Source organism: Oncorhynchus gorbuscha, linkage group LG09, assembly GCF_021184085.1.
Source record: "Oncorhynchus gorbuscha isolate QuinsamMale2020 ecotype Even-year linkage group LG09, OgorEven_v1.0, whole genome shotgun sequence".
Classification (NCBI taxonomy): domain Eukaryota; kingdom Metazoa; phylum Chordata; class Actinopteri; order Salmoniformes; family Salmonidae; genus Oncorhynchus; species Oncorhynchus gorbuscha.
The window spans coordinates 87,888,993-87,903,660 of record NC_060181.1 but is presented as its reverse complement, the minus strand read 5'-3'; the positions used below and the strand labels follow the sequence as shown (position 1 = coordinate 87,903,660).

The 14,668-nt window shown below is 43.8% G+C and overlaps 1 pseudogene; it reads right to left on the bottom strand.

The window, feature by feature from the left end:
- Positions 1 to 4,708: 4,708 nt before the first annotated feature.
- Positions 4,709 to 14,668, bottom strand: part of LOC124044234 — a 29,999-nt pseudogene continuing 20,039 nt past the window's right edge.

Below are 14,668 nucleotides of genomic sequence, written 5' to 3'. Positions count from 1 at the left end.
TTTTGATTTCAAGACGCCATCATTTTTCCAAAGTGCTGTGAAGTTTCACAAAAGTTCTGAACCTTTAAATTCTCATAGTTTCTACAGACTGTAAATTAAAAATAAACATTTTTTTCCTCAGAGTATTATTATATATTATTGACTGTTATTGATCAAATCATCCAGCAGCGTTATTTGCAGAGTTAGCGCCAACTAAATGTTGCAATTTTTCTGCCATTCCAGAACCTGCTACCAAAAACAAGCTACATATGGGCAATACCAAAAAAAAGGGATCTAATGATTGTGTCTCTTCGCAGCAATATCTGCAGAGCTGGGATGGTTATTTCCCCCATATATACCGAATAAAAATATAAATGCAACATATTTCATGAGCTGAAATAAAAGATTACAGCAATCATCCATACGCACAAAAAGCTTATTTCTCTCAAATGTGCACAAATTTGTGCTTGTGCTTGTGCTAGGGACAATAAAAGGCCACTCTAAAATGTGCTGTTTTAGAGTATTACCCAGTTTTGAGGGAGCGTACAATCAAAGGCTTGACCAGGTAGTTCCACCAGGAGTGTTGCCAGAGAACTGAATATTACTCTCTCTACCAGGGCGCGGTCCCCAACTATATTTAGATAATCTGTCAGAATGTCCAACTGCCTCATAACCGCAGACCATGTAACTACGCCATCTCAGGACATCTGGCTTCTTCACCTGGGGATCGTCTGAGACCAATCCAGAGGATCATGCAGAACACGCCCATCCAGGACATCTGGCTTCTTCACCTGGGGATCGCCTGAGACCAGCCTGACAGCTAATGAAAAGTAGAATATTTCTGTCTGTAACAAAGACCTTTTGTGGGGGGAAAACTCATTCTGATTGGCTGGGCCTGGCTCCCAGTAGGTGAGTGGGTCGGCCTAAGCCCTCCCAAGCCCACCCATGGCTGTGCCCCTGCCCAATCATGTGAAATGCATAGATCAAGGCCAAATTAATTTATTTCAATTGACTGATTTCCTTATATGAACTGTAACGCAGTAAAATCATTGAAATTGTTGCTTGCGCTTGTATTTTGTTCATGTGTTTGACATTCTGTGTCGTTTCGTGTATCAGTTCATAAACCATGGGTCATGGAATCGGTACATCGAAAATCTCCTCAACTATTTTGCAACATGTAAGGCGCAGCTGTCAATTTTGGGTCCTTAAATGAAACTTGGTATACTTTTTACTTATAACAATTTTGGTCTTTAATGCCGACATACACATTCCTTACCTTCTTCCCTTTCCACTTCTTCTCCATGTTTGAGGTAATGCTGCAATAAGTTGGATGGGATTTTGAGTAGAGCAGATATTTCCATATACATTTGCTAGCTGGATGTCTGAAATATAGCCACCAGTCCTATTTATGACATAATTTACCAAGATTATGCTGTTTTTATTTTTTTCCCTCAAATTTAAAAAAAAAAATACCAATTTGTTTATTTTAATTATACCCTAATATTTTATCTAATAATTATTTAGTCTTTTCTGGTGGATTAAACTGAAATTTCAACCAGCTTTCTATTGCCTGTTTTAAAAATAGAGATCTTTTGGAGATTATTTCATTGTCAAAAAACAAAGTGAGAGATTGTAATCTGATTAAAGGGAAAAGGGACATTCTTGAACATGGGGTGAAACATTCTTACTAATCTGCTCGCAGTGGTTCTCAATCCTGGTCATGGGGACACAAACGGGGACACATTTTTGGTTTTGCCCAAGCACTACACACCTGATTCAAATTATCAAAGCCTTTTGATGAGTTGATCATTTGAATCAGCTGTGTGGTGCTAGGGGCAAAAACTAAAATGTGCACCCGTTTGTGTCTCCATAAATTGTTTGCTAGAGAACCAGTTTGCTAGAGAACCAGTGTGATAGAGAACCAGTTTGCTAGAGAACCAGTTTGCTAGAGAACCAGTTTGATAGAGAACCAGTGTGCTAGAGAACCAGTGTGCTAGAGAACCAGTGTGCTAGAGAACCAGTGTGCTAGAGAACCAGTGTGATAGAGAACCAGTGTGCTAGAGAACCAGTGTGCTAGAGAACCAGTTTGCTAGAGAACCAGTTTGCTAGAGAACCAGTGTGCTAGAGAACCAGTTTGCTAGAGAACCAGTGTGCTAGAGAACCAGTGTGCTAGAGAACCAGTGTGCTAGAGAACCAGTTTGCTAGAGAACCAGTTTGCTAGAGAACCAGTGTGCTAGAGAACCAGTAGAGAACCAGTTTTGCTAGAGAACCAGTTTGCTGAACCAGTTTGCTAGAGAACCAGTGTGCTAGAGAACCAGTTTGCTAGAGAACCAGTGTGCTAGAGAACCAGTGTGCTAGAGAACCAGTGTGCTAGAGAACCAGTTGCTAGAGAACCAGTTTGCTAGAGAACCAGTGTGAACCAGTGTGATAGAGAACCAGTTTGCTAGAGAACCAGTGCTGAACCTAGAGAACCAGTGTGCTAGAGAACCAGTGTGCTAGAGAACCAGTGTGATAGAGAACCAGTGTGTAGAGAACCAGTTTGCTAGAGAACCAGTGTGATAGAGAACCAGTGTGCTAGAGAACCCAGAGAACCATTTGGATTTAAGTATAGCTTTTGAATGACTGAAGCCTTTATTGAGAGGTCAATGTTTTAATATTTCATAATTTCTGCCCTCCAAATTCATATTAATTATATAAATAGGGCTGTTTAATTTTGTCTGGTTTGCTGTTCCAAATAAAGTGGAATATTTTTGCTTATCTAATTTAAAAAGCAAGTTGTTAGGTGTAGGCAGGGCCATGCTACTACTTCTAATGTGCGACCCAATGATGCCCAGACCAGATGATTGGGCCAGAATTCAGATCATTCCAGGAATGTCCACCTACCGCCTGGAGCTCACGCTCCTCAAAGATCCGGGAGAGTATGAGGCGGCGGAGCGGCACGGTCATGATGAGGATGAAGGGGAAGGCGAGCGAGACCACGGTGGACTTGACCACCCACAGCAACATGATGCAGGCCAGCTGGATGATGGTGAACATGTTCATACGCCACGTCTTCACCTGCAACACACACACACACACACACACACACACACACACACACACACACACACACACACACACACACACACACACACACACACACACACACACACACACACACACACACTCTATTATGAGGCTATACATGCTTATGACAAGCCTTACCTGCATGCTTTAAGTACAGTGTTACGAATTGTATTGAATTCATACTTTATTGCCAATTAACAGTGTTTGGAAATAATTTATTTAGGGATAATGTTCTGGGCAGGACAATTGACATGCTAGACATACAGACAGATAGATGGGCAAAAAATGGTTGGTAACCTGCATATGGAATTTGTTATATAGAATTAGATGGATTGAGCTCCATCTACTGGGTGGATCTCCTCTAGTCTTTTACTTACATTGATCAGAAAAGTGACATTATATCAATGCCTTGGGGCAACTTCATCATATTGTTATTTATTTTTATATATATTTCAATAAAATCGCAAACAGACCAGGAATAGAAACCAGACATCTATAACAGAAACGGATCATCATATTCTGGTAGAAGGAACACCTTGGTCACGTTCAGTATATGTGGTAGACTCTCCATCATATTCTGGTAAAGGGCTCACCTTGGTCACATATATGTGGTCGGGGTGGTGCTTGGCGGCGTGAACATGAGAGTGATGCGCTCGTAGAGCTGGATGCCGGTGATTGACGTGACGCCCATGTAGAGGGAAGATCCCGAACACGGCCAGCGGAATGTGACGAAGCACATCTGTCATCACGAGGACATGCCTAGGGAAAGTCAAAGGTGAAAGGTCAAATGTGTGACATTTAGGTTGCCTCGGGATCTGTAGGGTAATCAATCTCGGTTAACCCAAGAATAAATGTTAATCTAGAACTAAATGTTAACCCAGAACAAAATGCTAATCCAGAATTAGATATTAAAACATAACTAAATGTTAACCAAAACTAAATGTTAAGATAGAACTACATGTTAACCCAGAACTAAATATTAAGATAGAACTAAAAGGTTAGGTAAGGACTAAATGTTAACCCAGAACTAAATATTAAGATAGAACTAAAGGTTAAGTAAGGACTAAATGTTAACCCAGAACTAAATATTAAGATAGAACTAAAGGTTAGTAAGGACTAAATGTTAAGATAGAACTAAAGGTTAGATAGAACCAAATGTTAACCCAGAACTAAATATTAAGATAGAACTAAAGGTTAGGTAAGGACTAAATGTTAACCCAGAACTAAATATTAAGATAGAACTAAAGGTTAAGTAAGGACTAAATGTTAACCCAGAACTAAATGTTCATCCAGAACAAAAAAATGACAAGCTTTGTGTTCAGGTGGAACACCAAACAAGAATGTAAATACAAGGTTGGTTAGTTTTAATCACAGAGGAAGCCTTGTTATACACAGATAAATAACACCTCTACAACCAGAGGAAGCCTTGTTATACACAGATAAATAACATCTCTACAACCAGAGGAAGCCTTGTTATACACAGATAAATAACACCTCTACAACCAGAGGAAGCCTCGTTATACACAGATAAATAAGACCTCTACAACCAGACTAGAACCAGACTGAAGTCACTGTCAACTCTGTCTGTTTATTTATTTGCTTTCCATGTTACTTTCCTGAGTCCCAATGGTAAAGTACACATCACAAGGTACCATAGTCAAAGACACCTCAGAATGGACCACTATCTACTATGAGGAACACCTTCCTTCACATCCCAACAACCACCCCAGGACCTAGATATCCAATCCAACCCTTTCCAGAACAACAGCATCCTCCTCACCCACGAGCACGGCGACTACAAGGCCCGTCAACCGCTGCTCCTTCACCTCCTGGATCACAGGCTTCTCGCCGGGCGCTGTGGCCTTGCTCATGACAGTAAGGGCGTTGACGTGCGTGACAGAGCGCACCGTGGCGGCAGTGAGCCAGGGCAGGCCTAACAGAGGGCACATGGCGCCCAGCGTGACGATGAGCAGCAGGTCCAGGTGGAAGCCAGAGCCCTTGACCAGTCGACGCTCCTTCTTGCTGACGATGAGTCTGGGTTGAGGGGGGATAAGGAAAGTGTAAGAGAGGTATAAATAAACACACACATGCAGAAACACATTTGTGCAAAATCATACACACACAGATATGCGTGCAAAATCACACACACAGAGATATGCGTGCAAAATCACACACACACACACACCACACACACACACACACACACACACACACACACACACACACACACACACACACACACACACACACACACACACACACACACACACACACACACACACACACACACACACACACACACACCCATCGTTACACAGAGTATCTGGTTCTGTGCCTGTGATATGAAGATCGTAATTGTGTAACGTCTTTCCTCTTCACTTTACTACAATCTGATTGGTTAATTCAAGAGATGGATCAGATGCCTGTTGGTTAACACTAGAAGTCAAGGATATGTTTTGTACAATTCTACAAAGTCCTCGATAAAAAAAGTCGGCCTATAGCCTATTTTAGTTTCCGTAACAATAAAAACATGACAGTGTAATCCATTTGATCAACTTTATTTTTATATTTGATAGTAATAGAGTTATAGAAATGTATAAAGTCCAGTTACAGATTCTTTTGAAAAAGTTGAAAAGAAAAAGATAATAATAACTTAACCAGCCAGTTCACAGGTGACATGATTTGCCGTATTCCTAAACAAAAGCACCAGTGCATGAACAAGCGGTTGCGTGGCATGGTCTCTCTGAAGCGGTTGCGTGGCATGGTCTCTCTGAAGCGGTTGCGTGGCATTGTCTCTCTGAAGCGGTTGCATGACTGTCTTGGTATTTTTGGACCATGATAGTTCGTTGGGGATGTAGACACCAAGGAACTTGAAACTATCAACCCACTACAGCCCCAATGTTAATGGGGGCCTGGTCGGCGCACCTTTTCCTGTAGTCCACGATCAGCTCCTTAGTCTTGCTCACATTGAGGGAGAGGTTGTTGTCCTGGCACCACACTGCCAGTTCTCTGACCTCCCAATAGGCCGTCTCATAGTTGTCGGTGACGAGGCCTATCATTGTTGTGTCGTTAGCAAACTTAATGATGGTGTTGAGTCGTATTTGGTTACGCAGTTGTGGGTGAACAGGGAGTACAGGGGGACTAAGTACACACCCCTGAAGGGCCCCAGTGTTAAGGGTCAGCGTCGCAGACATGTTTTTTTGCCTACCCTTACCACCTGGGGGCAGTCCTTCACAAAAGTCCAGGATCCAGTTGCAGAGGGGAGGTGTTCAGTCCCAGAATCCTTAGCTTAGTGATGAGCTTCGTGGGCACTACGGTGTTGAAAGCTGAGCTGTAGTCAATGAACAGCATTCTCACATAAGTGTTCCTTTTGTCAGGTGAGAAAGGGCAGTGTGGCGTGCGATTGAGATTGCGTCATCTTTGGATCTGTTGTGGCGGTATTAGAATTTGAGTGGGTCTAGTGTGTCCGGGAGGATGCTGTTGATGTAAGCCATGACCATCCTTTCAAAGCACTTCATGGCGTGAGTGCCACGGGCGATAATTATTTAGGCAGGTTACCTTCACTTCCTTGGGCACAGGGACTATGGTGGTCTGCTTGAAACATGTAGGTATTACAGACTCGGTCAGGAGAGGTTGAAAATGTCAGTGAAGACACTTGACAGTTGGTCCGCGCATGCTTTGAGAACACGTCCCGGTAATCTGTCTGGCCCAGCTGCTTTGTGAATCTTGACCTGTTTAAAGGTTTTGTTCACATCGGCTACCAAGAATGTTATCACACGGTCATCTAGAACAGCTGGTGCTCGTGCATGCTTCAGTGTTGCTTGCCTCAAAGCGAGCATAAAAGGCATTTAGCTCGTCTGGTAGCCCCGCGTCACTGGGCAACTCGCATCTGGTTTTCCCTTTGTAGGCCGTAATAGTTTTCAAAACCTGCCTCATCCAACAATCGTCAGATTGGCGGAGTGTAGTAGGATTTAATCTTAATCCTGTATTGACGATTTACTTGTTTGATGGTTTGTCTGAGGACGTAGTGAGATTTCTTATAAGACTCCGGATTAGTCTCCCGCTCCTTGAAAGCAGCAGCTCTAGCCTTTAGCACAACACCAACGTCCTACAGCACATTGTCTTGGAGTCTGGCGGAGTGCAGCTGAAGTCAGAAGTTTACATACACTTTAGGTTGGAGTCATTAAAGCTAATTCTTCAACCACTCCACAAACTTCTTGTTAACAAACTATAGTTTTGGCAAGTTGGTTAGGACATCTACTTTGTGCATGACACAGGTAATTTTTCCAACGATTGTTTACAGACCGATTATTTAACTTATAATTCACTGTATTACAATTCCAGTTGGTCAGAGGTTTACATACAAAGTTGACTGTGCCTTTAAACAGCTTGGAAAATTCCAGAAAATGATGTCATGGCTATAGAAGCTTCTGATAGGCTAATTGACATAATTTGAGTCAATTGGAGGTGTACCTGTGGATGTTCTTTGCTTGACATCATGTGAAAATCAAAAGAAATCAGCCAAGACCTCAGAAGTCTGGTTCATCATTGGGAGCAATTTCCAAACACCTGAAGGTACCACGTTCATCTGTACAAACAATAGTACGGAAGTATAAACACCATGGGACCACGCATCCGTCATACCACTCAGGAATGAGACGCGTTCTGTCTCCTAGAGATGAATGTACTTTGGTGCGAAAAGTGCAAATCAATCCCAGTACAACAGCAAAGCACCTTGTTAAGTTGCTGGAGGAAACAGGTACAAAAATATCTATATCCACAGTAAAAACAAGTCCTATATCGACATAACCTGAAAGGCCACTCAGCAAGGAAGAAGCCACTGCTCTAAATCAAATCAAATTTTATTTGTCACATACACATGGTTAGCAGATGTTAATGCGAGTGTAGCGAAATGCTTGTGCTTCTAGTTCCGACAATGCAGTGATAACCAACAAGTAATCTAACTAACAATTCCAAAACTACTGTCTTATACACAGTGTAAGGGGATAAGGAACATGTACATAAGGATATATGAATGAGTGATGGTACAGAGCAGCATACAGTAGATGGTATCGAGTACAGTATATACATATGAGATGAGTGTGTAGACAAAGTAAACAAAGTGGCATAGTTAAAGTGGCTAGTGATACATGTGTTACATAAGGATGCAGTCGATGATGTAGAGTACAGTATATACATATGCATATGAGATGAATAATGTAGGGTATGTAACATTATATAAGGTAGCATTGTTTAAAGTGGCTAGTGATATATTTACATCATTTCCCATCAATTCCCATTATTAAAATGGCTGGAGTTGGGTCAGTGTCAATGACAGTGTGTTGGCAGCAGCCATTCAATGTTAGTGGTGGCTGTTTAACAGTCTGATGGCCTTGAGATAGAAGCTGTTTTTCAGTCTCTCGGTCCCAGCTTTGATGCACCTGTACTGACCTCGCCTTCTGGATGATAGCGGGGTGAACAGGCAGTGGTTCGGGTGGTTGATGTCCTTGATGATCTTTATGGCCTTCCTGTAACAACGGGTGGTGTAGGTGTCCTGGAGTGCAGGTAGTTTGCCCCGGTGATGCGTTGTGCAGTCCTCACTACCCTCTGGAGAGCCTTACGGTTGAGGGCGGAGCAGTTGCCGTACCAGGCGGTGATACAGCCCGCCAGGATGCTCTCGATTGTGCATCTGTAGAAGTTTGTGAGTGCTTTTGGTGACAAGCCAAATTTCTTCAGCCTCCTGAGGTTGAATAGGCGCTGCTGCGCCTTCTTCACGACGCTGTCAGTGTGAGTGGACCAATTCAGTTTGTCTGTGATGTGTATGCCGAGGAACTTAAAACTAGCTACCCTCTCCACTACTGTTCCATCGATGTGGATAGGGGGTGTTCCCCTCTGCTGTTTCCTGAAGTCCACAATCATCTCCTTAGTTTTGTTGACGTTGAGTGTGAGGTTATTTTCCTGACACCACACTCCGAGGGCCCTCACCTCCTCCCTGTAGGCCGTCTCGTCGTTGTTGGTAATCAAGCCTACCACTGTTGTGTCGTCCGCAAACTTGATGATTGAGTTGGAGGCGTGCGTGGACGCAGTCGTGGGTGAACAGGGAGTACAGGAGAGGGCTCAGAACGCACCCTTGTGGGGCCCCGTGTTGAGGATCAGCGGGGAGGAGATGTTGTTGCCTACCCTCACCACCTGGGGGCAGCCCGTCAGGAAGTCCAGTACCCAGTTGCACAGGGCGGGGTCGAGACCCAGGGTCTCGAGCTTGATGACGAGCTTGGAGGGTACTATGGTGTTGAATGCCGAGCTGTAGTCGATGAACAGCATTCTCACATAGGTATTCCTCTTGTCCAGGTGGGTTAGGGCAGTATGCAGTGTGGTTGAGATTGCATCGTCTGTGGACCTATTTGGGCGGTAAGCAAATTGGAGTGGGTCTAGGGTGTCAGGTAGGGTGGAGGTGATATGGTCCTTGACTAGTCTCTCAAAGCACTTCATGATGACGGAAGTGAGTGCTACGGGGCGGTAGTCGTTTAGCTCAGTTACCTTAGCTTTCTTGGGAACAGGAACAATGGTGGCCCTCTTGAAGCATGTGGGAACAGCAGACTGGTATAGGGATTGATTGAATATGTCCGTAAACACACCGGCCAGCTGGTCTGCGCATGCTCTGAGGCGCGGCTGGGGATGCCGTCTGGGCCTGCAGCCTTGCGAGGGTTAACACGTTTAAATGTCTTACTCACCTCGGCTGCAGTGAAGGAGAGGCCGCATGTTTCCGTTGCAGGCCGTGTCAGTGGCACTGTATTGTCCTCAAAGCGGGCAAAAAGTTATTTAGTCTGCCTGGGAGCAAGACATCCTGGTCCGTGACTGGGCTGGATTTTCATCTTGTAGTCCGTGATTGACTGTAGACCCTGCCACATGCCTCTTGTGTCTGAGCCATTGAATTGAGATTCCACTTTGTCTCTGTACTGACGCTTAGCTTGTTTGATAGCCTTGCGGAGGAATAGCTGCATTGTTTATATTCGGACATGTTACCAGTCACCTTGCCCTGATTAAAAGCAGTGGTTCGCTTTCAGTTTCACGCGAATGCTGCCATCAATCACGGTTTCTGGTTAGGGAATGTTTTTATCGTTGCTATGGGAATGACATCTTCGACGCACGTTCTAATGAACTCGCACACCGAATCAGCGTGATTCGTCAATATTCCCATCTGGACGCAATACGAAACATGTCCCAGTCCACGTGATGGAAGCAGTCTTGGAGTGTGGAGTCAGCTTGGTCTGACCAGCGTTGGACAGACCTCAGAGTGGGAGCCTCTTGTTTTAATTTCTGCCTGTAGGCAGGGATCAGCAAAATGGAGTCGTGGTCAGCTTTTCCGAAAGGGGGCGGGGCAGGGCCTTATATGCGTCGCGGAAGTTAGAGTAACAATGATCCAAGGTTTTACCACCCCTGGTTGCGCAATCGATATGCTGATAAAATTTAAGGAGTCTTGTTTTCAGATTGGCTTTGTTAAAATCCCCAGCTACAATGAATGCAGCCTCCGGATAAATGTTTTCCAGTTTGCAAAGAGTTAAATAAAGTTTGTTCAGAGCCATCGATGTGTCTGCTTGGGGGGGGATATATACGGCTGTGATTATAATCGAAGAGAATTCTCTTGGAAGATAATGCGGTCTACATTTGATTGTGAGGAATTCTAAATCAGGTGAACAGAAGGATTTGAGTTCCTGTATGTTTCCTTCATCACACCATGTCCCGTTAGTCATGAGGCATACGCCCCCGCCACTCTTCTTACCAGAGAGATGTTTGTTTCTGTCCGCGCGATGCGTGGAGAAACCCGTTGGCTGCACCGCCCTGGATAGCGTCTTTCCAGTAAGTCATGTTTCCGTAAAGCAGAGAACGTTGCAGTCTCTGATGTCCCTCTGGAATGCCACCCTTGCTCGGATTTCATCAACCTTGTTGTCGAGAGACTGGACATTGGCAAGAAGAATACTGGGAAGTGGTGCGCGATGTGCCCTTTTCGGAGTCTGACCAGAACACCGCGTTTCCCTCTTTTTCGGAGTCGTTTCCTTGGGTCGCTGCATGCGATCCATTCCGTTGTCCTGTTTGTAAGGCAGAACACAGGATCCGCGTCGCTGAAAACATATTCTTGGTCGTACTGATGGTGAGTTGACGCTGATCTTATATTCAGTAGTTCTTCTCGACTGTATGTAATGAAACCTAAGATGACCTGGGGTACCAATGTAAGAAATAACACGTAAAAAAAAAAAAACTGCATAGTTTCCTAGGAACGCGAAGCGAGGCGGCCATCTCAGTCGACGCCGAAACCACCATATAAAAGCCAGACTTTGGTTTGCAACTGCACATTTTTGGAGAATTGTCCTCTGGTCTGATGAAACAAAAATAAAACTGTTTGGCCATAATGACCATTATGTTTGGAGGAAAAAGGGGGATGCTTGCAAGCGAAAGAACACCATCCCACCCGTGAAGCACGGGGTGCCAGCAGCTTTGCTGCAGGAGGACTGGCGCACTTCACAACATCGATGGCAACATGAGGTAGGAAAATGATGTGGATATATTGAAGCGACATCTCAAGACATTAGTCAGGAAGTTAAAGCTTGGTCGCAAATGGGTCTTTGAAATGGACAATGACCCCAAGCATACTTCCAAAGTTGTGGCAAAATGGCGAAAGAACAACAAAGTCAAGGTTTTGGAGTGGCCATCACAAAGCCCTGACCTCAATCCCATCAAACATTTGTGTGCAATCAAGGAGGTCTTACAATCCTGACTCACTTACACCAGCTCTGTCAGGAGGAATGGGCCAAAATTCATCCAACTTCTTGTGGGAAGTTTGTGGAAGGCTACCCGGAACATTTGACCCAAGTTAAAAATGTAAAGGCAATGCTACCAAATACTAATTGAATGTATGTAAACTTCTGACCGACTGGGAATGGGATGAAATAAATAAAAGCTGAAATAAATCATGATCTTTACTACTATTCTGACTTTTCACATTCTTAAAATAAAGTGGTGATCCTAACTGACCTAAAACAGGGAATTATTACTGGGATTAAATGTCAGGAATTGTGAAAACTGAGTTTAAATGTATTTGGCTAAGGTGCATGTAAACTTCCGACTTCAACTGTATGCATGAGCCAACCTGTATCCTGATCACAGGATGATCTAGTCTAACACATCTGACAAGCTCCACTATATGGATGGACACTCGTCACTGAACAAAAGTGAACTGTGTTACCGTAGCAACCTGCAACACTTACGAGGTGATCTGTGTCTCCATGAAGATGAGGATGAAGACGAGGAGGGCGGGCACCACCGATGCCCCCATCATCCACGCGGGGAAGGGCTTGAGGTCGCCGAACGGACTGATGAACCAGCCCCGCTTGTCAGGAGACGTGACCGAGAAACCAGACGGTACATTCAGCTTCTGTAAAACCCCAAGCGACAGAAACAGGAAAAAGTTGTTATGACGAGGAAGTACAGGAGGAAGTACAGGAGAGTTGGTTGTGAGAGACGTCATTTAAATATTCAATGTGTTAGTGGTGTGTGAGTTAGGGCGTGTAGTTATCAGGGATGGAGGGTAGCCTTTAGATATCTGTAGGGATAGATGTAGGAGTTAGTTGTCATGGTTACCTGGGTATATGTGTCGGGGACAGAGTAACTCAACAGTACAGAGAACAGGATGGAGATGGGGATGCCAAAGTCTCCGATGATTCTTCTGGCCTTGGGGGGATCACATGATAAAATTGAATTCTTAAGATCATAGGGTCATATATAGGCCTAAAATAGAAATTCATAACGCATCCATGACACTTCAAGTTTTTTGTGATCAAATTGTTATTGTAATTTGTAAGACAGATACACATAGACAAAAACTTGGACATGAGCCCATGGACAACACACGAGGGGTTTCTGAGAAAATGGCTGCGATAGGTTACCTTCCCGCCCAGGAATCGACTGTTGCGCAATTTCCTAAGGAAGTAGGCCACAAAGAAGGTACCAAGCATGAGGATGAAAGACATCAGGGCCGTGTTGGGTTGGTTTAGGATGGGGCCATGGGGGTCTGTGGGGTTGGTGAACTCCATGCCGGGAAGGCCAAAGGCAGGCGGGTAGCTTCTCATCAGAGGATGCTCCTGGAATACCTGTAAAAGGGACCAAATATCCATGTCACAGTCAAATGGACGGATCCCATGCAACCAGCTGGGACTTGCCATAAAATTATTTATTTTAATTTCCGTCATTATTATATGCCAAATACCAAATCTGGTCAATTTTATAATATATATCTATTCTATTCTTTTCCAAAGAACAACGAAGTTACAGCCCTTTAGACTGTCGTCATGTAAAACATTGTCTACTGGTTGTACCTTGATGAGCTTGGAGAAGGTCTCGTAGATGAAGATGAGTGAGATGAGGAAGGCAAATATTTCCTGGGTGAAGGTGAGATGTATTTAACCAAGAAGCTTCCCTCGGCCGCCACTATCAACAGCACTATGAAGACGAGCCAGAAGCCGACCCACACCCGGCCCGTCAGGTACTCAAAGCCCTGGGCCTGGCAGAACTGAGGGTGGAAAAGGGAGGGAGGGTTAAATAGATGTTTAACCTTTTACTGCAGAGGGCTAAATCAGGTTACACAGAGTGTTTGTTGGTAGTCTTAAACAAATCTACTTTGAAATAAAAAGTATACACCTCACACACATGCATTTCGCCTTAGAATAAAGAAGACACATGTACCACGTCAGATATAGAGTTGAAATGTATTACATTTTAAATTTGCATCACAATATTACACTTTATATACATCACAGAAGACTGAAATATAACAAAACCGTTTGACATAGAAACACTTTTCAGCGGGTTAAATGTTTTTGTTTTTTATATTACTTCTCAAAAAAATGTATAACATTCCACCCATGAGGCCACTAGGTCATTTGACTGCAGGAGAGGCTATTAGGCTCAGAATATGAGAAAATAGGCTTTCAAATGGAACATGAACTTTCCTAACGTTGTCATGACAATTTTTTTAATGCATAAAATGACTGATTTTTGGATGGATTATAATCTACCATCGCCATGCTGTAAATATGTTTTTGTTCAGGCACCTTGTAGAAGGCCTCCTCAAACACCAGCAGGGGTCCCGAGAAGCCGATGATGAGGAGGGGCTGTCCGGCCATCAGAGAGAAAAGTACCCCCAGGGTCGCTGTGGAGATGATGAGCTCCGACACTCCCATCATGCCCTCTGTTTTCTCTCCTGTTTAAATGGAAAGGCAGAAGGATATTGACTGACAGTTTTAAACTTCCTCTCATTCAGTAACAGCTACTTTGAGTTAATGAGAACACTACAGTATCAATGAACGAATCAATGTCTAAAACCTACAGTGGCATGTACAATAGAGATACAAGGAAATGGAGATGCCCAGCTAGCTAGGTCATCACAACATTTTTTCCAATTTGAGGATCGATCAAGCTAGGTGGTTATTTAGCTAGCTAGCTCTTTATGGAGTACACATTCTCTTAGGACAGATAGCAAACATGTCATTGTTTGCTCTGACAAGTCAGTCAATCACATTCTTGAGGTAGAAGAAAAACAATTATTGTGGGCATGAGCCCCCATGCTCTC